The following is a 22,506-nucleotide window of genomic DNA, read 5'->3' as shown; positions in this document are numbered from 1 at the left end:
ATCCATTGACGGATGAATGGGTAAATAAGGTGTGGTACCTATACACAACGGAATATTACCCAGCCGTGAAAAGGGACTCATTTGAGTCAGCTCTAATGAGATGGATGAACGGAGAGCTTATTATAAAAAAAAAGTGAAGTAAGCCAGAAAGAGAAAAACAAATACTATATATTAACGCATATATAGTTGACTCCCCTGGTGGCTCAGACGGTAAAGCGTCTGTCTACAATGTGGGAGACCTGGGTTCAATCCCTGGGTCGGGAAGTTCCCTGGAGAAGGAAATGGCAACCCACTCCAGTACTCTTGCCTAGAAAATCCCACCGACAGAGGAGCCTGGTGTCCCTGGGGTGGCAAAGAGTCGGACACGACTGAGCGACTTCACTATGGAATCGAGACAGATGGGACTGACAAACCCGTTTGCAGAGCAGCAATGCAGAGGCAAACACAGAGAACAGACATGGACATGCTGGGGGAAGGAGGGGGTGGGTGAACAGAGAGACTAGCAGGGAAACAGAGACACACAGGGCATCTGTAAAGCAGACAGCCAGTGGGAAATTCCTGTATGACTGCGGGGACTCAAACCAGGGCTCAGTGACAGTCTAGGGGGGTGGGATGTGGTGGCAGGTGGAAGCGGGGTTCAAGAGGGAAAGGACACGTGTATACCTATGGCTGATTCATGTGCACAGATGGCAGGGACCAACACGCTTTTGTAAAGCAATTAAGTACGCTCCACGTAAAAACAAGCAAATTTTAAAAACGGCCACCACCCGTGGCAAGATCATTCCCTTGTTGACTTGTCTTCAACCTTCACCTCATTCCTGCCGTCAGCCCGCAACAGCCTTCATTCCCCCCACCCCCCACCGCCTTGCAGCCTGGTTGACACATGTCTTCCACGATGCCTGTGGCTTGTCAACCCCAGCACGCGGCTCTGCGAGGATGTGGTTCTCGTTTCTATAAATAGGACGGTGCCGTAAATCTCACAGTGTTTGCCCAACGTCTTTCACTCAGCAAAATGCTTTCAGGACCTCATCATGGAGCCGAGCCTCCATCTGCAGGGCTCAAACGTCCATCTGCAGCGTCCGTCTAACACGCTCTGCGAGGGTCACGGGGTGAGGACCGCCCTCAGGCAGCCTGAATTCCGTAAGCCTCGGGAGAGACCTGAGACTGTGCCTGGTAAAAATTCCTGAACGCACGTCTGTTAAGAATTCCTCTGGGCTTTAGACCTATGCGGGGTACGGCTGGGTCATGAGACAGTCCACTCGGGGGAAGATCTGAAGTCTGGCCAGAATGCTCTTCAGGAGGGCAGCTACAATGCTGACTCTCACTCCCACCGTAGGGGCATTCTCCCCTGCTCAGGCCCCTGAGAACATTAGGTGTATTTCCATCGTTCACATCTTGCAACATCAAGCCACACAAAAGTCTCTCTCGCTGTTGCTTTCCTCTGCCAACTCTGCTCATTAACTAATCACTGAAAAGGCCTTATTCTTTTGTGCCATGGAAAGAGTCACAGACGTTATTTTCTTGGGCTCCAAAACAACTGCGGATGGTGACTGCAGTGATGGAATTCAAACACGTTTGCTCCTTGGAAGAAAAGCTATGACCAACCTAGACAGCATACTGAAAAGCACAGACGTTACTTGGCCGACAAAGCTTCGTCTAGTCAAGGCTATGGTTTTTCCAGTGGTCATGCATGGATGTGAGAGTTGGGCTATAAAGAAAGCTGAACGCCAAAGAATGGATGCTTCTGAACTGTGGTGTTGGAGAAGACTCTTGAGAGTCCCTTGGACTGCAAGGAGATCCAACCAGTCCATCCTAAAGGAGATCAGTCCTGAATGTTCAGTGGAAGGACTGATTCTAAAGCTGAAGCTTCAATTCTTTGACCACCTCATGCGAAGAGCTGACTCACTAAAAAAGACCCTGATGCTGAAAAAGATTGAAGGCAGGAGGAGAAGGGGACGGCAGAGGATGAGTTGGTTGGATGGCATCACTGACTCTTTGGACATGCGTTCAAACAAACTCCAGGAGATGGTGAAGGACCAGGAAGCCTGGCGTGCTGCAGTCCATGGGGTCGCAGAGTTGGACACGACCAACCGACTAAACAACATTCCTTTGTGCACTGTCTCTTTCTATACTTCACCTGTTTCTTTCTTTTCTTTTTTTAATAGTGTTTACAGTGTACTTTCCCCATTAATTTGTAAGAGCTCACGTGTCTTCTAGATAAGAATCTGTTTTTTTTCTTGTTTGAGCTCATTTATTTATTTTTTATGCTGGTGCCATGCAGCCTTTAGGATCTTAGTTTCCTGAGCAGGGATTGAACCCACATCCCCTGCAGTGGAAGCTCAGTGTCCAAACCACCAGACCTGCAGGGAATCCTCCTGTTATATATTTGGATATCACAAATAACAGGTACCAACCACCCTCTCAGCCAGCCACTAAACTTTGCTTACGATGCGCTTCACAGAAAGCCTTCATTTTAATTCAGTTCAGTTCAGTCACTCAGTTGCGTTCAACTCTCTGCGACCCCATGGACCGCAGCATACCAGGCCTCCCTGTCCATCACCAACTCCCAGAGCTTACTCAAACTCATGTCTATGTTGAGTCACAGGGTTTTATCATTTTGTCTTGAAACCCAAAGCACCTTGTGCCGTCTCTGCAAACACAGAAGCACACAGGTCATCTCTTGATACTTTGTGACCCCACAGACTGCAGCACGCCAGGCTTCCCTGTCCTTCACCATCTCCCAGACTTTGCTCAGACTCATGTCCATGGAGGCGGTGATGCCATCCAGCCATCTCATCCTGTGTCGTCCCCTCCTCCTGCCCTCAATCTTTCCCAGCATCAGGGTCTTTCCCAATGAGTCAGTTCTTCACATCAGGTGGCCAGAGTATTGGAGTTTCAGCTTCAGCATCAGTCCTTCCGATGAATATTCAGGAGCGATTTCCTTTAGGCTGGACTGGTTGGATACCCTTGCAGTCCAGGGGACTCTCAAGAGTCTTCTCCAGCACCACAGTTCAAAAGCACAGCTTTTTTTTCAACATGCTGTCTAAGCTGGTCATAGCTTTTCTTCCAAGGAGCAAGCGTCTTTTGATTTCATGGCTGCAGTCACCATCTGCAGTGATTTGGGAGCCTCAAAATATAAAGTCAGCCACTGTTTCCACTGTTTCCCCACCTATTTGCCATGAAGTGATGGGACCAGATGCCATGATCTTAGTTTCCTGAATGTTGAGTTGGATTAAGTGAAATGCCTCTATTTTTTTCTTTACGCATAGCCTCTGTTTTTATGATTTTGTTTACAAAATCTCCACCAAGGGACTTCCCTGGTGGTCAAGTAAGACTCTGAGCTCTCAATGCAGGGGTCCAGGTATTCAATCCCTGGTCAGGGTCCTGCATGTTATAACTAAGACCCAGCACAGAGAAATAAGTAAATATATTTTTTTAAAAAAAGGAAAGAAATATTCGCCTACTCCTAGATTAGAAAGATTTTGCCCCTTCAATTTTTTATAAGTAATTTTTCTACCAAAGTACAGTCGATTTACAATGCTGTGTTAATTTCAGCTACACAGCAGTGAGTCAGTTATATAAACATATACGTGTATTTTTTTTTCACATTCTTTTCCACTCTAGGTGATTAACAAATATTGCGTACAGTTCCCTGTGCTATACATTACATCCTTGTGGTTTATTTTATATATTTGTTGTTAATTGTTGTTTAGCTGCTAAATCATAGCTGACTCTTTGTGACTCTGGACTGTAGCCCCACCAGGCTTCTCTGTCCATGGGGTTCTCCAGGAAGAATACTGGAGTGGGTTGCCATTTCCTTCTCCAGGGGATCCTCCCAATTCACGGATGGAACCCAGGTCTCCTCTATCGGCAGCGGGACTCTTTCCCACCGAGCCGCCGGGGAAGCCCATTTTATCACGCTCCGGTTGTTCAGTTGCTAAATCGTGCCTGACTCTTTGCGATCCCGTGGACTGTAGTCTACCAGGCTACAGTCCAGTGTGGTTCCCAAGAACTGCAGCACACCAGGCTTCCCTGCCCTTCGTTATCTCGTTGATTCCATGCAAGTTTTATATACAGTGGTGTGTTTACGTTAACCCCAAACTGCTGATTTATTCTTCTCCCCTTCCCCTTCGGTAACCAAAAGTCTGGTTCCTATGTCTGTGAGGCTGTTTCTGATTCATCAGTAAGTTCATCTGTGTCTTATTTTAGAGTCTGTTCTGAGACTCAGGACCGCAACAGCAAATAAAGTATGGTGACATCATAAATGTCCTCTGGTTCAGAAATAGCAAGAATCCAAGGGAATTAGTAGAGCTTCTTGGAGCTCAGAGGGTAAAGCGTCTGCCTGCAATGCAGGAGACCTGGGTTTGAGCCCTGGGTCAGGAAGATCCCCTGGAGAAGGAAATGCCACCCCACTCCAGTACTCTTGCCTGGAAAATCCCATGGACAAAGAAGCCTGGCAGACTACAGTCCATGGGATCGCAAAGAGTTGGACACGACTGAGCTACCTCACTATAAGGTAATTAACCAGACAAATCCCATTACTGCAGATCCAAGCTTCCTGTCTGTTCACTTAAACCATGTTTTTGGTGCTTGAGCCCTGAAATACATCTGTCTGCCCGGCAGGGGATCTCCAAGAGAAGGGAAGGTAGTCACACAGTCCAGTTCGGTCCCCAAGAAGGCATCTCAGCACATGCCTGTCTACAGAAAACCATCACGGGCGATGGTCATCCGTAAGGAGTTTTCGTGAATACAGAGCCTGGCCCCAGATGCAAAGTTCTGAATCCTCACACCCATGAACGGAAGTTCTCTCAGTGGTGACACTAACTCCCCGCTTGGCAGGTGCACCGTCCGCTTCCTTACGTTCATCCCACGAATTCTGGATGTTCGTGAATCAAGACCATCATGTCAACTAGACCGTGAACGTGTATGAGCGTGTCTGTGTTAGCTGCTCAGTCGTGTCTGACTCTGTGCGACCCCATGGACTGTAGCCCCACCAGGCTCCTCTGTCCATGGGATTCTCCAGGCAAGAACACTGGAGTGGGTTGCCATTTCCTCCTCCAGGGGAATCTTCCCGACCCAAGGATGGGACCCAGATCTCTCGCATTGCATGTAGATTCTTTACCATCTGAGTCACCAGGGAAGGCCAAGAATACTGGAGTGGGTAGCCTACCCCTTTTCCAGGCTCCTCTGTCCATGGCATTCTCCAGGCAAGAACACTGGAGTAGGTTGCCGTTTCCTCCTCCAGGGGAATCTTCCCGACCCAAGGATGGGACCCAGATCTCTCGCATTGCATGCAGATTCTTTACCATCTGAGTCACCAGGGAAGGCCAAGAATACTGGAGTGGGTAGCCTACCCCTTTTCCAGGCTCCTCTGTCCATGGCATTCTCCAGGCAAGAACACTGGAGTGGGCTACCATTTCCTCCTCCAGGGGAATCTTCCCGACCCAGCGATGGAACTTGGGTCTCCTGCACTGGTAGGCGGATTTTCTGTTTTAACCACTGTGTCACATGGGAAGCCGCAGATCCTGAATACCTCTCACCAATATTTATCTCCTTTCCATCCCTTTTATTAAGAGCAGGAAGGTGGGCAGACAGACAACGCGAAGGTGTATACTATTGTTTGGCTTCCCTGTTTCCTAGAATCTCAATGAACACTTGGCTGTCTCCAGAGTCCCAGGGATGCACACGGATTTATCTGTTGCAATGACGCTGACTGCAAAGCAAACTACACACAGGCAACCTACACAACTGAGCAACCAGTACCTGGTGTGTTTCTATTACATTCACAACAGTGTGATAGCTGGATCATAAAGAAGGCTGAGCACCAAAGAATGAATGTTTTTTTTCAGACTGAGGCGCTGGAGAAGACTCTTGAGAGCCCCTTGGATTGCAAGGAGATCCAACCAGTCCATCCTAAAGGAAACCAGTCCTGAATATTCATTGGAAGGACTGATGCTGAAGCTGAAACTCCAATACTTTGGCCACCTGATGGGAAGAACTGACTCATTAGAAAAGACCCTGATGCTGGGAAAGATTGAAGGCGGGAGGAAAAGTGGACGACAGAGGATGAGATGGTTAGATGGCATCACCGGCTCGATGGACATGGGTCTGAGCAAAGTCTGGGAGACGGTGAAGGACAGGGAAGCCTGGCGTGCTGCAGTCTGCGGGGTCACAAAGTATCAAGAGATGACCTGTGTGCTTCTGTGTTTGCAGAGACGGCGCAAGGTGCCGGGGGTTTCGAGATAAAATGATAAAACCCTGTGACTCAGCGTAGACTTTTGCTTTTCGAGGCCGCTGCTTCATGAAAATAAAACGTCTCCGAAGACGGAAAGCCTTCGCATGCGTTCATTCAAAACGTTTTCCTTTGCCTGGAGAAACAACTCCCACCTGTGTAAATATTAGATGGCCAGGACAGGACTGTTTACTTATCATTAAGAGAGCCTTCAGGACAGCAGGAAGAAGAATGTTGCGTTTATTTTTCAACATGAGGTAACACTTGAAAGCCGCTGCAATGGCAGGATGAGACAGGAGAGTCTACGCTGATAGGCATAGTTACAAAACCGGTACAATAGCCCAGATGTATCGTCCGGTCGTTACTGTATATGACGTTGGAACCACTTGTGGTTTCTCCCGGGTAGGACTGTGTCGGGCTCAGTAAACAGCCAGCCTTGACACAAACTGAAGCCCAGCGCATTATTATTATTATTTTTTTTTTTGCTCTCCGGCATTCAGAGTGTTGCCAACCGGGGTAAACGCCAACTCACAGAAGAGAAGGAGATTGTCAGCCAAGAGCCACGAGGGTATCTTGGGTAGACCGACGATGTCATTTCAAGCTATTTTAAAGGACTCTTTCTTTCTCTGCCAGTCCCCTCTTCTGCGATGAATGGGAGCCTTGTTCTCTCACTTGTGAAGGTTTGTTTTCTTTAAGGCGATCCTATTGAGACTTCCTTCTGAGTAAATGCATCTGGGGACGGCGACATGATTATGCATCTTGTCACAGACGATCTGCAGCAGGAGCGCCCTTTACCGACGGCGGCTGGTTTACCGTCCACGAGGGCAAGTCTGTCCCCGACACTGCGTGTAGGTCACGCTGGCACTTAGCAGCAGCGGTAACCACCAGTTAAATTTGAAGAGGAGATAAACAGTGAACACTTTTTTTAAAGCACGTATATGAATCGGGGACAAACTTAGGATTTAAAAATTCATTCAAAGAGATAGGAGTTTGAGATGGACACGGACACACTGCTGCATTTAACACGGATAACCAGCAAGGACCTGCTGTCCAGCACAGGGAATTCTGCTCAATCCTCTGTAATAACCTTATGGTCACCAGGGGGAAGGATGGGGAAGGGATAGTCAGGGAGTTTGGGAAGGACATGGACACACTGCTGTATTAACATGGAGAACCAGCAAGAACCTGCTGTCCAGCACAGGGAACTCTGCTCAGTACTCTGTAATAACCTTATGGTTACCATCAAGAAGGACGGGGGAAGACATAGTCAGGGTGTTCAGGATGGACATGGACACACTGCTGTATTTAACATGGAGAACCAGCAAGGGCCTGCTGGACAGCACAGGGAACTCTGCTCAGTACTCTGTAATAACCTGATGGTCACCGGGGGAAGCATGGGGGAAGGAATAGTTAGGAAGTTTGGGATGGACATGGACACACTGCTGTATTTAACATGGAGAACCAGCAAGGACCTGCTGTCCAGCACAGGGAACTCTGCTCAATACTCTGTAATAACCTTATGGTCACCAGGGGGGAAGGATGGGGGAAGGGAGAGTCAGGGAGTTTGGGAAGGACATGGACACACTGCTGTATTAACATGGAGAACCAGCAAGAACCTGCTGGACAGCACAGGGAACTCTGCTCAATACTCTGTAATAACCTCACGGTTCCCAGGGGGAAGGACGGGGGAAGGGACAGTCAGGGAGTCTGGGATGGACATGGACACATTGCTGTATTTAACATGGAGAACCAGCAAGGGCCTGCTGTCTAGCACAGGGAACTCTGCTCAATACTCTGTAATAACCTGATGGTCACCGGGGGAAGGATGGGGGAAGGAATAGTTAGGAAGTTTGGCATGGACATGGACACACTGCTGTATTTAACAAGGAGAACCAGCAAGGACCTGCTGGACAGCACAGGGAACTCTGCTCCATGTCATGTGGCAGCGTGGATGGGAGGGGAGTTTGGGGGAGAATGGGTGCGCGTATATGTACGGCTGAGTCCCTTCCTGTCTACCTGAAACCATCACAACATTGATAATGGGCTATACTCCAATATAAAGTAAAAAGTTTAAAAATAAAATAAAATCACTCACCATTTACCCCTACTTGAAATGTAAGTACGTTTCCTATATTTTTACTGGGCTCCCCTACTTCTACAAACTGAAAAAATACCTCGTTCTTTTTCTTTTTTTGGTAAGTAGCAGATTTGCTGTTCAGTTGCTCAGCCGTGTCCACCTGTTTATGACCCCATGGAGTCCGGCAGGCCAGGCGCCTCTGTCCTTCACCATCTCCTGGAGTTTGTTCAGCTTCATGTCCACTGAGTTGGCGATGCTACCGAACCATCTCGTCTTCTATCAGCCCGCTCTCCTCCTGCCTTCAGTCTTCCCCAGCATCAGGGTCTTTTCCAGTTAGTCAGTTCTTCGCATCAGGTGGCCCAAATATTAGAGTTTCAGCTTCAGCATCAGTCCTTCCAGTGAATACTTAGGATTGATCTCCTTTAGGATTGACTGACTCTGATGCCGGGAGGGATTAGGGGCAGGAGGAGAAGGGGATGACAGAGGATGAGATGGCTGGATGGCATCACTGACTCAATGGACGTGAGTCTGAGTGAACTCTGGCAGTTGGTGAGGGACAGGGAGGCCTGGCGTGCTGCGATTCATGGGGTCACAAAGAGTCGGACACGACTGAGCGACTGAACTGAACTGAACTGAGGACTGACTAGTTTGATCTCCTTACAGTCCAAGGGACTCTGCTGCTGCTAAGCCACTTCAGTCGTGTCTGACTCTGTGCGACCCCACGGACAGAAGCCCAGGAGGCTCCCCCGTCCCTGGGACTCTGAGCTGGATTCAAATACACACGTGGTGGTCCAGTGGCTAAATCTCCCTGCTCCCAACGCAGGGGACCTGGGTTCCATCCCTAGTCAGGGAGCTGGGTCCCACATGTGTTACCTAAGAGTTCATAAAGCTACCTGCCAACGCAGGAGACGTGGGATCGACCCCTGGGTCAGGAAGATCCCCTGGAGAAGGGAATGGCAACCCACTCCAGTATTCTTGCCTGCAGAATCCCATGCACAGAGGAGCCTGGCGGGCTACACAGTCTACAGGTTCGGAAAGAGTCAGATAGGACTGAAGCACTCAACTCAACATATGCTGGAACTAAAGATCTCACGAGCCTCAACTGGGACCCAGCACGGCCAGGCAAATAAATGAACTATCTTAAAATTAAAAACAAACTCACGCACACACATCAGATGACAGCCCCCACAGCAGAGCTTCCTGGAGAAGGTGCGGCGGCGATCGAAGCAGAAAGAACTTGGAAGGTGCCTTGTCCCCTTGAGGCTGGTTGCCATGGCAACCCACTCACTGCGGAGGGATAACAGCGTACCAAGGCCGGCTTGACGGGGACAAGACAAAACAGACTCACATCAGTTGATCTGCATTCTCTTCTCGGACCCCCAAACACAGTAAATCACTTCGTCTGCTTCTGTGTGTGGATGTGAGAGTTGGACTCTAAAGAAAGCTGAGCGCCGATCAATGGATGCTTTGGAACTGGGGTGTTGGAGAAGACTCTTGAGAGTCCCTTGGACTGCAAGGAGATCCAACCAGTCCATTCTAAAGGAGATCAGTCCTGGGTGTTCATTGGAAGGACTGATGCTGAAGCTGAAGCTCCAATATTTTGGCCACCTGATGTGAAGAGCTGACTCATTGGAAAAGACCCTGAGGCTGGGAAACATTAAGGGCAGAAGGAGAAGGGGACGAGAGAGGATGAGATAGTTAGATGGCATCACTGACTCGACAGATACGAGTCTGAGTAAACTCTGGGAGTTGCTGATGGACAAGGAGGCCTGGTGTGCTGCAGTCCACGGGGTCACAAAGCGTAGGACACTGAACTAAACTGGACTGTGGTAGGTCAAATAAATGGAACAGAGATATTTCTAATAAGCTTCTCATTCTAAACGGGGAAAACCTGCTTCGGGCCTTCCAGGGGCAAGCTTTCTAAAATTGGATCCGATGACAAAGAGCAGATTTTCGAATGAAACAGGGGAGAAATGAGGCTTTGGTTCCCGCCTTATATTGTTACATAACGACACAGGCGAGATGCTGGGTACGTGTGCCCAGCCACCCACCAGCTAATCATCCAATCCTGAGTGGAAGAAACATGCCTCGACCCTTTTCTGGATTCCCAAAAGCACTGGAAAAAACCCAGCATGTTGCCGACATTTACAAATAATGATAGGGTATACTGGTGATGTTGAAATTATTTATTTACGTGTTGCCCCTAGCAGCCTGGGGCAGTTCCTTCAAGAAGTCCATTCCTGGCCATGGCTAATCCTTTTGAGATTAGCTACACAGACCTGTTGGGATCAGCCCTGAACATGAACCCCACAAAGAGTCTATTGTTTTATTTTTCAATGACTGTGATTTTGGTCTCTCTGACTGATGTTTGGTCTTTATTCTTTTTTTTTGTTTTTAGCTTGTGCTGGGGTTTTTGATGTTGTGCATGACTTGCTCCAGTTGTAGAGAGCGGAGGCCACCCTCAAGTTTCAGGAGCTACTCTCTAGGTGTGCGGACTTCCACAGCTGCAGGACACGGGCACAGAAGTCGCGCGCAGACTTAGTTGCTCCACAGCGTGCGGAATCTTCCTGGACGAGGGATCGAACCCATGTTCCTTCCACTGGCAGGAGAAATCTTACCCGCTGGACTAGCAGAGAAGTCCGGTCTTTGTTCTTTTGGATCCAGTGTTTTCCAGTGAATGGGGCAGAAGAGAACTGTGGTCAGGAAGGTTCTTTTGCCTAATGAAAGATGATGAATTCAATCATGGAAAGCTCTGCATATTTCTTTGGCTGGTAACGGCTCCCCTGATAGCTCAGTTGGTAAAGAATCTGCCTGCAATGCAGGTGATTCGGTTCCTGGGTTGGGAAAATCCCCTGGAGAAGGGATAGGCTACCCACTCCAGTATTTTGGGGTTCCCTGGTGGCTCAGCTGGTAAAGAATCCGCCTGCAATGCTGGAGACCTGGGTTCGTTCCCTGGGTTGGGAAGATACCCCTGGAGGAGGGAAAGGCTACCCACTCCACTACCCTGGCCTGGAGAATTCAGTCCATGCGGTCGCAAAAAACTGGACATGACTGAGCAGCTTTCACTGTCACTTGGCTGGTAAATATTCTTTTGAAGTTGTCTTCACTGTCTACTGACTGTTAAATTACTCACCTGGGCTTGGCTGAAAAATAAAGGCTTTTCACCGTTTACAATAGCCCAGACAATCTCAATGTCCACTGACAGAGGAATGCATGAAGACACGGTAGATATATACGTCAGAATAGTACTTGACCATTAAAAAGAATGAAATAATGCCATCTGCGGCAACACGGACGGATCCGGAGGGTGTCGTGTTGAGTGAAGTCAGTCAGAGAAAGGAGAGATATTGTGAGGCACCCCTTATATGCAGGATGGAAAAAGAAACGATACAAAGGGAACTGATTTACAAAACAGGAACACAGTCACAGACTTAGAGAAGGACATTTTGGTTCCCAGGGAGAAGTACAGGAGGAAGGGACAGTCAGGGAGTCTGGGATGGACATGGACACACTGCTGGATTTAATATAGAGAACCAGCAAGAACCTGCTGGACAGCACAGGGAACTCTGCTCAATCCTCTGTAATAACCTTATGGTTCCAGGGGGTAAGGATGGAGGAAGGGATAGTTAGGGAGTGTGGGATGGACATGGACACACCGCTGTATGTAACAAGAAGAACCAGCCAGGACCTGCTGGACAGTACAGGGAACTCTGCTCAATCCTCTGTAATAACATTATGGTCACCAGGGGGAAGGATGGGGGAAGGGATAGTCAGGGAGTCTGGGATGGACATGGACACACTGCTGTATTTAACATGAAGAACCAGCAAGGACCTGCTGGACAGCACAGGGAACTCTGCTCCATGTCATGTGGCAACCTGGATGGGAGGGGAGTTTGGGGGAGAGTGGATACACGTGTATGGATGGCTGAGTCCCTTTGCTGTTCACCTGAAACCATCACAGCATTATTAATCGGCTATGTCCCAATACAAAATAAAATTTAAAAAATAATAGTAATAAAGGCTTTTCTATCCAATTCCCTAATGAGAGATACCGTGGAACAATTACATACTGATATGTGTAAATTTCAGTCCCTTTCTCCAAGTAATAGTAACTCAGAAAGTGATCTCACATATTTTGTTTTTTTTACACCTAAATCATGTGTGCACTCCTCATCTGCAAAAAAGGGTGGAATTCGGAATACACTCAGGCCCAAGCCCACGTCAATTCTTCACTCACATCTCAGAGGGCTGGCTCAACCACTGCAAAAGAGAAAACCACATCTTCCAACCACATGAGTGAAGACTTGAGAGGCAGTCAAATGTATTTCAGAAATATACGATGCCTTAGAGTTTCAGAATTTTCAGAAATAAATTGAAACAGGCGACGTGTCTCACATGCCACAGAGACCACACTGTAACCTCTAAACAGATCCTACAACGGTCTGGGCAAGAGGCATTTATGAAATAATGACCAGACTTGAGATCTGATGGCCCCATAAAAAAAATGAAAAATCATAAAACCTATAATAATAATTCTCTCTTTCGTGAGGTAAAACTCAGAATGGAATCACTCCCCACCCCCGACAATTTGTAATAAGCGGGTTGCAAACCGTCTCCTCTTACGTGGAATCTGTCATTATTTGGACTGAAATTTTTAATAATAGTCATTTTCCTATTATTCTGATTGAAAAGGGGTCCGATGCCTATTTTTAAGCATTGTAATTTATCCCTTTTTTAAAAAAATTTCTTTGCGAATGCATGATTATAATGCCTAACACATGTGCGTCTCTCAACCTCCGCACCCACCCACTCCCTGAGATGACAGGGTTGTAAAAAAAAAAAAAAAGTAGGTGTTCAGCTCAGCTCCGCTAACACCGAACAAAACCAGTCAGAACGCACAAGGGGTTCCCAGCACGAGGCAGGGGCCACACGGCTGAGAAGGACGTGATATCTTCCTGGGAGAAGCTTTCAATCCGAGAAAGAAGGAGCCCTCAATCCAAGTCCGAGAGAGAGAGAGAGAGAGAGAGAGAGAGAGAGGGAGCTATATATATACAGAGAGAGAGTGCCTGTCAGGGTCGTGGTGAAGGAGCCGCTGAAGGCGAGGGGGGATATTTCAATGCAAAGGGAGGCTTCACGGAAAAACGCGACCCAATTGGAAAGCAACTGGACTTCAAGAAAGAGTCTGGAAAGTGTGCACGGATGGCACAGATCTCTCCACGGGGCAGCCGTGGGAGACGCAGATGCAGACAAGAGGACCCGCCGGGGGAAGGAGAGGGTGGGCCGAATCCAGACAGCGGCATGTCAACGCACACGGGACTGTGTGCGAGAGAGACAGCCAGTGGCGTTTGCTGTGCGCCTCAGACCGGGGGGTTCTGTGACCACCCAGAGGGCTGCGGTGGGCAGGGCGGTGGGAGGGGGCTCAAGAGGGCAGGGACCTGTGCCTACCTGCGGCGGATGCATGCTGGCACACGGCAGAAGGCGACACCATATTGCAAAGCCATTATCCTCCAAGTAAAGCCAAAGACACTCAAATTAAAAGGTGAGGAAAACGCTGTATCAAGAATGGTTATCTACTCTTGGGCGATGACCACGCACCAGCAGGGCTGCACGCTGGGAATGCTACGTGCCAACAGAAACGGACCCGCCAGAGCAAGACAGGGACGTGAAAACAGGCCCTTCGAAGGCTACGGCGGTATAAATTCTGGCGGGCGTATTTTAATGTGGGGTTTGCTTTCCAAACTCAAGCCACAGAGGCATGAAAGGGAATAAACCGAACGTTTCTGTTTACGATCGCCTTTAACGTTCCCCTCGCTCCACGTCTGTCTTGCTACATCTTCCCTACGGATTTGGGTCTAGAGACACATTTTGTTGTTTCGTTTCCAGTCTATAACTCATGTCTGACTCTTGCGACTCCAAGCGCTACTGAGCCCACCACGCTGCTCTGTCCATGGGATTCTCCAGGCAATACTGGAGTGGGTTGCCATGCCCTCCTCCAGCGGATCTTCCCCACCCAGGGATGGAACCCACGTCTTCTGCGTCGCAGGCGGATTCTCCACCATTGAGCCACCAGGGAAGTGAGAGGCGCTCAGTTGTGTCCGACCATCTTTGTGACGGCAGGAACCGTAGTCCACGGGATCCTCCAGGCAAGAATACTGGAGCGGGTAGCCTATGCCTTCACCAGGGGATCTTCCTGACCCAGGGATTGAACCGGAGTCTCCTGCATTGCAGATGAATTCTTTACCAACTGAGCTATCAGGGACGCCCCCCACCCCCCATGAAGATGCTGAAAAATATGTAGTTTCCCAAAACACATCCCTGTCACCCCCAAACCAACGAAGAACAGTGCAGTCATTAATCTGCAAGCTACTTTTTGATATACCAATATGGCTTAGAAATCTTCCCTCAAAATACAGGGCTTCCACCAATTTTTTAACTCTTGAAGTTTATTCTGTATATTGGTTACACTCTGATTTATTTTCAAATCCCACCCTAACTGTATGATTACTTCTAAGGCCACTTTCTTTTCTTGTTTTGGTTGCTAGGCTATTTCTCAGTATGCTTGATACAAAAGCGTCAAAGAGCTGAAGCTCCACGGCAACTGCACCACAGAGAAATTTTTGTTGCCGTTGTTGAAAATAAGTCATGTACGCCCGTGGCAAGAAAACTCCAACTGTCTGGAATCCCTTCCTTATCATATGTCTTGCATACATCAGTTATTAAGAAAAGATAATTAACGGAAAGGGCAGAGGGCTTTCCACCCATTTGAAAAGCCACACGAACAAAATAATATGTTACAGATGGGCAGTGCGGTTCTTCTAAACATGTACATCACCGAGGAGGAAACGGCAACCCACTCCAGTCTTCTTGCCTGGAGAATCCCCATGGACAGAGGAGCCTGGCGGGCTGTCGAGTCCATGGGTTCCAAAAAGAGTTAAGACGTGACTGAGCACATGCACACACACACAGCAGAAGACAGGATCACAGAACAGAGGACAGGACATTAGATGGTATGGAAACTGAGCCGCAGATACAGAGACTGAGTAACAGATATCCGTAAGAATGGATAAACGGGAAAGACAATTCAGTAACACAGAAACAAATAAAAGAGAACCACCCCCCCCCCCCAAAAAAAAAGAAAAGAAAGGACATCAATGACTTGCAGGACACTGTACTGAATGAAATGAGTTACAAATGAGAGTCCCCTGAACTGCAAGGAGATCCAACCAGTCCATCCTAAAGGAGATCGGTCCTGAATATTCATCAGAAGGACTGATGCTGAAGCTGAGACTCCAATCCTTTGGCCACCTGATGAGAAGAGCTGACTCATTGCAAAAGACCCTGATGCTGGGAAAGATTGAAAGGAGGAGGAGAAGGAGGCGACAGAGGATGAGATGGTTGGATGGCATCACCAACTTGACGGACATGGGTGTGAGTAAAGTCCAGGAGGCGGTGATGGACAGGGAAGCCTGGAATGCTGTGGTCCACGGGGGGCTGCAAAGAGTCAGACACAACTGAGCGACTGAACTGACTGATATGTGGGATCTAAGAACCATAAGACCATGAACAGAAGAGGAAAGAAGCCGACTCAGAGGTACAGAGCAGACACTAGCAGTGACCAGTGGGGAGAAGGAAGGGGCAGGGGCAACGTAGTAGGAAGGGCCTCGGAGGCGCAAGTTACCACGTGTACACTGCATAAGCTACAAGGATATACATTGTATACCACAGGAAAGACAGGTGAGACGCGTGTGCGTCCCAGGAAACGTAGCCAATATTCTGAAACAACTGTAAGCGGAGTATAACCTTTGAAAGTTGTATAAAATGTAAAAAGTAAACTAGGAAACACTGGAGAGAAAAATACGAATTGTCCTAAATGCCCACCAAGGGAATTTCCTGGCAGTCCAGTGGTTAGGACCCTCGTGATTTTGCTGCCAAGAGCCCAGCTTCGATCTCTGGTTGGGGAACTCAGACCAATCCTGGAACTGAAGATTGTTTTTGCTGATCAGTCCTGTCCGACTCTCTGCCACCCCATGGACTGCACCACGCCAGGATTTCCTGTCCATCACCATCTCCCAGAGCTTGCTCAAACTCATGTCCATCGAGTCAGCGATGCCATCCAACCATCTCATCCTCTGTCGCCCCCGTCTCCTCCCACCTTCAATCTTTCCCAGCATCAGGGTCTTTTCCAAGGAGTCAGTTCTTTGCATCAGGTGGCCAAAGGATGAGAGTTTCAGCCTCAGTCCTTCCAATGAATATTCAGGGTTGATTTCCTTTAGGATGGACTGGTTAGTGCTCCCTGCAGTCCAAGGGACACTCAAGAATCTTCCCCAACACCACAGTTCAAAGGCAACAAGTCCTGATTAACCGTACCTAAAACAATCAAGACGACACTGGTTTGGCCACTGATGACCGATTTCAGGATGACTGTTGGAGCTGACTGTGCTGTTTCTGCAAGGAGCCCCCTACCTCCGCCTGTGGCCCCCCCGCCCCGAAACTCCCCTTCAAAAGTTCTTGTCCACTGCTGGGCAGAGGGGAAGATGGCTTTTGGACTTGAGTCCGCTTTCTCTCCCAGATGGCCAGCATGCAAAATAAAGCAAAGTTTCCTCCCAACCAACACGTACCTCTTGAGTAGTGTGTTTTGATCAGTGAGCCTGACTTCAGTAACACCCCTGTGGTAGGATCCTGTATTCTCGGTTCTCAAGAGAACCCAGAATTCTTACGTCGGGAGAAGGATTTATGGGTTTCCTTACGCCTGGAAAGCCACCGCATGGTTTTCTAAATGTGATCAGGGTGCGGCAGATGGTGGGGACTGACGGAAAAATAAATGAGGACTGAAACTCGCAGGCGGCTTCCAGGAAACACTCTTGAGTTTGCTGAGAGCTTCGGAAACCAAACCACAAGACCCAAGGCCTTCCATGTCAGTCTAGGAGGCGGCTGCCTCCCATGGGCAGCTTTCAGGTCAACGGAAAACAGAAGAGTCAATTTGGGAACAGGAATAGTCTCAACACAGAACAGAATACACCGTAAGCTCCACTGTTCCGAACAATCGGCAGGAACAGCAATAACATGCCTGAAAACATCTGCTAGCTGACTTTCACAGGCTGTAGAAATAGCTTAGACCTACATCTGCTCACGTGTATTCAAATGCCGTTCATGGACTGTAAAAAGCTTAAAGTGGGTGCTGATAATAAAAAATAATAATAATAAAATTAATACAAGTTTTATGTGGCATTAATAACCTAAAATAACAAGAAAGCTCCTTTCCATGGGATCATTTGCCAAGTTCAGAAGTTGACGAAACAGTGAAGGGTGACTTTTAATGATTTCTTTAAAAATTTTTGCCCCAGTGGAGAAGTAAATGGCAACCCACTCTAGGATTCTTGCCTGTAGAATTCCATGGACAGAGGGGCCTGGCGGGCTATACTCCATGGGATCACAAATAGTTGAACATGACTCAGGGACCTGCACTTTCATTAATTAAATTGGTTTTTACTATAATGACTTTCTTTTACGAATAACAGACTATCTCATGATGTACCCAAAATTAGTCAATACACATTTTCCTTCCCCTTAAGGGGAAAAAAAAGACATATACTTACATTCAACCATAAGAAAATACGGTTTTGTGTGTGAAATGTAGGCTACCTTTAAACTGACAGGAACCTATGAATCTTATGTTGAATAAACTTAAATGAAATTTCAAAAAAAAAAAAAAATTTGCTCCAAAACAGGACTCCATTTGAGCAAAGAGAAATGAACTCTCAGATTTGTTAAGCGTACAGACTACAGACAGACTCGTGGAACCAAATACACAGACTTAAATACTTTGGGAAGCTATAATGTGGTGTTGGAGAAGACTCTTGAGAGTCCCTTGGACTGCAAGGAGATCCAATCAGTCCATTCTGAAGGAGATCGGCCCTGGGATTTCTTTGCAAGGAATGATGCTGAAGCTGAAACTCTAGTACTTTGGCCACCTCATGAGAAGAGTTGACTTATTGGAAAAGACGCTGATGCTGGGAGGGATTGAGGGCAGGAGGAGAAGGGGACGACCGAGGATGAGATGGCTAGATGGCATCACCGACTCGATGGACATGAATCTGAGCGAACTCCGAGAGTTGGTGATGGACAGGGAGGCCTGGCGTGCTGCAATTCATGGGGTCGCAAAGAGTCGGACATGACTGAGCGACTGAACTGAACTGAACTCGATGTGGAAAAAGTTGGTTCCTTACTCAACAGGGAAAAGATGGACTATTTACTGAATGGACTGGGAAAAGCCATTCATTAAAAAAAAAATCCCTACCATGCTTCACCTATCAATAAATGACAAAGGCTTCAGCATTTTGATGTAAAAATAAATAAAGCCAGAAAACACGTTCAGCATAAAATCTGGATGAAATCCTAAGCAACACCCAAGTGTGAGAAAAGCTAAATTTGATGAAGTTTAATTTTTTTAGAATTATGTATGTTGTCACATGCATGCAGAGATACATAAAGATACATAAATATTTCGAGAAAAAATATGTATATATATGTCCTTGTTCAGTCACTCAGTCGTGTCTCTTTGTGACCCCATGGACTGTAGCCCGCCAGGCTCCTCTGTCCATGGGATTCTCCAGGCCACTGGAGGGGGTGGCCTTTCCCTTCTCCAGGGGGATCTCCCCAACTGAAGGATCAAACCCAGGTCTCCCACATTGCAGGCGGATTCTTTACCAGCTGAGCCACCAGGGAAGCCCAAGAATACTGGAGTGGGTGGCCTGTCCCTTCTCCAGGGGATCTTCCCAACCCAGGAATTGAACCAGGGTCTCCTGAATTGCAGGCGGATTCTTTATGAACCGAGCTATCAGGGAAGCCTCATACCACCTACTATGTATAAAATACATAAGTAATGAGAACCTACTGTTTAGCACAGAGAACTCGACTCAATGCTCTGTGATGACGTAAATGGGAAGGGAATCCAAAAAAGAGAGGGAACATATGAATATGCACAGCTGACTTGCTCTGCCATACAGCAGACACTAACTAACACAGCGTCGTAAAGCCACTACATATTCCAGTAAAAATTAATTAAAAAAAAAAAAAAAAGGAGAACCCTCTCGGGCACGCAGCACTCCAAGCTCTGCACAGATCTTCAGTGAGCCCTGGAGGCCTCTCCTGGAGAGGCTGGCTGCCTCGTCCCTGGCCGCCAAGAGCTGACAAAGACCTTCCACCACCGTAAGGAAGGCAAATCCATCCAACCGGTATCCCAGAGCAGGTCATAAAACATTAATGGCCGCAGACGACGGCCCTGGCAGTTTTGACCTAACGGTTGTAAAAGAAGGAAAAAAAAAATAGCTAACCACACCCGCCCCCCCCCCCCCCCCCCCCCCCAAAGAAAGAGAAAAGAAAAGCAACTCTGGACCAACTTTTGGTCAAAGTACAAATGTTGAGAGATTGTGAATACAGGCTGGAGAAAACCATGACTCCCCCACAAAGACAGCACGGTCATAAACCGGCTCTAAAATGCAGAGATGACTGGTGTGTGTCATGGAGAGCAACGGGCATGAAGAGAAGAAAAGGATCATCACGTTTTTAATGCACAGATGTGCTGGAAAAGAGACCCATGGTTCTCTTCTACATGCGTGCTAAGCTGCCAAAATCGTGTCTGACTCTTTAGCAGCTCCATGAACCGCAGCCCGCCAGGCTCCTCCGTCCGTGGGATTCTCCAGGCAAGAAATACTGGAGTGGGTTGCCATGCCCTCCTCCAGGGGATCTTCCTGACCAGCATTCGCAGGCGGGTTCTTGACCACCAGCGCCACCCGGGGAAGCCCGCAGCACTCTTCAAGCCCCTCCCAACCATTCTGGTAAAAACTGGAAACGCAGAGCTTGGAGTTTATGTGGGAAGAGAAAAGGATTTGGAGCAGTCACGTAGAGCGTTGCCACAAACACGGACCAAGGTCCGTGCGTGCGTCTGGAACAGTTCTGCCCAATGTGCCAAAGCAGTGTCTCACCGTGACCACAGTGAGAGGTCTGGAAAGTACAAATTAAGGGCTCTCTGAGAAAGAGGACGACAAAAAGAGCAGATGGCTGGATGGCATCACGGACTCGACGGACGTCAGTTTAAGCAAGCTTCGGGAGTTGGTGATGGACAGGGAAGCCTGGTATGCTGCCGTCCATGGGGTCGCAAAGAGTCAGACATGACTGAGCGACTGAACTGAACTGACAAGAGTGCCAGTTCTCTCTAAAATGACATTCTGAAAAACAGCATAAAATTCTCACTGTTAGGATGCCAGAGGCCCCCTTCCTCAGGGGTAGCAGGAAAGGACAAGAAATTCCAAGAAAAAAAAAGCCGAGGAGCTGAACATCTGGCCACCGGGAAATGCAGAGCTCTTGGGTATCAGGATGTACTCTGCGAGAACTGAATCCTATGCCTTTCAGGCGTCTGGGCCGAGATTCTCCACGTGGACAAAAATAAGCCCAGTGGACAAGAAGTGCCAGAATTCAGACCTCATTGGGCCAAACTATTCTCTGTTCCTCCCTCACTTACTGGAATGACATCATTTAAAAAGCGCTGCCTTTTCTGGATTTCTTCCCCACTCTCCCCACCATGTCCCCACACCTTCCTCTTAGACAGCCTGCACACAGACTCTGATTCATGAGGACGAATGATTGTTCAGCCAGTGGCTTTCCAAGACACGCCCCTCCGCCCCCCGCGCCGCCCCCACACCCCAGGGGAACCGTAAATGCTGAATTTGCAGCCGGCTCCAAGCCAGACCTTTGTAACCCAGATACCAAAAGCTGGAGTCTATTCTCCGCGATGTTCTTGAGAACTGAAAAAGGTTTCTGGGGAAATGTGAAACCCGGCCCCAGCAGTGCTTGCCAGGGTCAGTGGGTAGAGGGGAATGGGGGGGCGGGGAGGAGGAGGGCAGAATGGGTCACTCACTGTTTGACAGGTATAAGGTTTCAGTTCTGAGTACAATGCATCCTCAAGGGCTGCTGGCCAACACACCAGTCTATGGAGCTCGGAAGAGGCAGACCTGATTCCATATTAAATGTTCTTTTTTAACTCTGGTGTTTCCTCGGCTTTCTCAGGCTCTCTCTGCACCTTCTGTAAACCAACCCTGTCTCTAGCCTGAAATACACATAGTAGGGCCTCCTCAAGGCTCTTGACTTTCAGAGTGTAACAGTTTTCCATTCCTAAAGAGATAAAAAGTTGCAAAACAGACCATAACATTTGTCCCCCTTGGAGGTTCACAGGAACCTGGGGGCCCTGACCCACTGTGGACAGCTGCAAGAAGGAAGGATTCCACCACCAAGAATTTTGCAACAAGTAAGCACACTCTCCCTCCTCCTGCCTTTAAAAGCGCTTTGCTGACACCATTCCAGGAGTTAGGGGGCTTTTCTGACCACAAGCTACTTGCCTCCTTGCTCGGCCCTGCAATAAAACGCTTCTCTGCTCCAAAGTCGGACATTTTTTAGTTTGTTTCACCTCAGTACCCGTCAGGCACATAAACTTGTGTTCAGTAACATCTATACGTAACAACAGTCCATCCTAAAGGAAATCAAACCCTGAATATCCACTGGAAGGACTGATGCTGAAGCTCCAACACTTCGGCCGCCTGATGTGAAGAGCCAGCTCGTTAGAAAACACCGTGATTGACACTGGGCAGAAGAAGGGGGTAACAGAGGATGAGATGGTTGGAAGGTATCACCAACTCAATGGACATGAGCGCCGGGAGTGAGCGCCGGGAGACAGTGAAGGGCAGGGAAGCCTGGCGTGCTGCAGTCCACGGGGTTGCAAAGAGATGGTCACAACTAACCGGCTGAACAACAAAACAGTTAACACTCAACACTTTATTGAGGGTAGATCTCGCGATGTGTTCCTTACCAACTGTTTCCTTAAATCGTAGGAACACTTCAGGTAATTTTTACTAGAAATAAGCAAAAAATAAATAAATAAAATAACTAGGACATATTCAGACAGAGAAACAGAAATACTGTAAATACTATGCAGAATCTAAAAAGAAATTATACAAATGAGCTTATTTACAAAACAGACTCACAGACTTAGAGAATGAACTTAAGGTTATCGGGGGGAAGGAGGGGGAAAGAGATAGTAAGGGAGTGTGGGATGGACATGGACACACTGCTGTATTTAACAAGGAGAACCAGCAAGGACCTGCTGGGCATCACAGGGAACTCTGCTCAATACTCTGTAATAACC

The 22,506-nt window shown here is 48.0% G+C and overlaps 1 protein-coding gene across 1 annotated transcript in view; it reads right to left on the bottom strand.

Annotated features, from left to right (window-relative positions):
* Window positions 1-10,480: 10,480 nt before the first annotated feature.
* The window catches only part of LOC101116807 (protein kinase cAMP-dependent X-linked catalytic subunit), a 79,633-nt gene continuing 67,607 nt past the window's right edge, over window positions 10,481-22,506 (bottom strand). The window contains exon 9 of the mRNA XM_027963617.3: window positions 10,481-11,026. The gene's annotated coding sequence lies outside the window, so the exon portion shown is untranslated. The remainder of the gene's footprint in view (window positions 11,027-22,506) is intronic.

This window comes from Ovis aries, chromosome X (genome assembly GCF_016772045.2).
Source record: "Ovis aries strain OAR_USU_Benz2616 breed Rambouillet chromosome X, ARS-UI_Ramb_v3.0, whole genome shotgun sequence".
NCBI classification, from domain to species: Eukaryota; Metazoa; Chordata; class Mammalia; order Artiodactyla; family Bovidae; genus Ovis; species Ovis aries.
This window is presented reverse-complemented; position numbering and strand designations above follow the sequence as displayed.